The sequence below is a fragment of the Aptenodytes forsteri genome, unplaced genomic scaffold (assembly GCF_000699145.1).
Source record: "Aptenodytes forsteri isolate BGI_AS27 unplaced genomic scaffold, ASM69914v1 Scaffold55, whole genome shotgun sequence".
NCBI lineage: Eukaryota > Metazoa > Chordata > Aves > Sphenisciformes > Spheniscidae > Aptenodytes > Aptenodytes forsteri.
The window spans coordinates 9582084-9583624 of NW_008796063.1; the positions used below are offsets into that span (position 1 = coordinate 9582084).

At 50.6% G+C, this 1541-nt stretch overlaps 1 protein-coding gene across 2 annotated transcripts in view; it reads right to left on the reverse strand.

Moving 5' to 3' along the window:
• Nucleotides 1–459, reverse strand: part of TOM1L2 (target of myb1 like 2 membrane trafficking protein) — a 53167-nt gene extending 52708 nt beyond the window's left edge. For both annotated transcript variants that reach the window (XM_009286455.1, XM_009286454.1), the window contains exon 1: nt 396–459. The gene's annotated coding sequence lies outside the window, so the exon portion shown is untranslated. The remainder of the gene's footprint in view (nt 1–395) is intronic.
• Nucleotides 460–1541: the final 1082 nt, after the last annotated feature.

The following is a 1541-nucleotide window of genomic DNA, read 5'->3' on the forward strand; positions in this document are numbered from 1 at the left end:
TTCCTCCCACCCCCCCCCCCCCGACAATTCTTCAGCCTTAAGGAAGCCCCTTTAAACCACTTACTGATGCTAAAGGAAACTGACAATAAATAGATGAGAAATTATTGCCTTCCCTTAACAACGCTCATTGTAGAAGGCTTGTCCAAGCAGCAAAGCAGCCAGCTGTCCTGGCAGATGTGGTCAGATGGCCAAACACAACAAAGCAAATTCACTTTAAAATCATGTTTAACTTTCACTGTTCTCATTATTACCCTCCAACTCTCCGCACTTCTCTCCCTAAGCAGAAGAAATAAACACCCCAGATGGCTAAAGAAAAACAGCAAGCTATACATATGCTCCATATAGTCTGACAAAGCAAGAGTCCAGCCATCTTCAAAGCACAGTGCGAGACTTACCCGCTTAAGGGCCTTTTAGCTCTACGAGGGGGCGTCTCTGCACGTGTGGGTGAGGCGACTACTATAAAAGAACTTCTGGATTTTGCGGCCACGACCAGGTACTCTGCAAAATTTTTCTGCTTGAATTTCCAAAGACACAAGTCTTCCATCATTCCATAAATTAATATAGAATAGCTATAGGCTAGACTATACATAGCTATACATTATACTATATATAACCCCTAAATAAGGCATTAGAATTACTGTTGCTTGTGAAACAAATGAAGGAAACTGGGAGCGTGGTTTCACTGGAGAGGGATGCTAGCGCAAGTGCATTCAACTGAACATCGCCTTGGCTTCTGGGACTGTACGCCACGGTCCCCGCACTGCAGGAACCTGAGCCAGTCTGTTGTTCTTTCCCACCGCAATGTGAGAGATCTTGTATTTCTTCAGGGCCTAAGAGAAGAAAGCGGGAGGCAACGACAGCCCGCCCAACCATGGGCAAGTTATCAAACTCTGCAGAAGTGGCGCCCAGGCTTTCTCCTGTGGCCCTGGCCGTGGCAACCCAGACCGAAACCACACTTGCCACAGGTGAGAGTGAACACGTCTGTGGGAGGCAGTAGCCACAGCAACCCAGGAAGGACTTGGCTAGCTGCGCAGTCAAAGCACACTCAGAATAACCTGCCTAATGTCACCAAAGCGTTAGCAAAACCACAATTCAAGCTCTGGGCTGAAAACGGAGCACGTACTTGTATCTCTAAACCACGTCACCCTCCCTGCATATCCACAGGTCCAGGGAGGTTTCAACATTCTGGGAAAAAGGTGGCTGAATGACAGGGCTGCTCTGTAACAAGGTGCTCACATGCAGGAAAAGGAGCTGGGGGACGCAACAACTTTCCTTCCTCCATCAACCATCTTGAAGTGGAGTCGCTCCTTCCTCATGGCAAACAGCCTGCCCGAAGCTACCACCACCCCCACGGGCCTCTGCTGCCCACAGAGCCCTCCACGACCCACACTAACCCCCAGAGACCCCAGTAAGGCCTACAGCACCCACCAACGCCGAAAGCCACCCACCACCTCCAGAGTCCCCACCAACCCCGAGATCCCCACTACCCCCAGAGGCCCCTCCATACCTCCAGAGCCCCCCACCAACCCCCACAGGTGCTT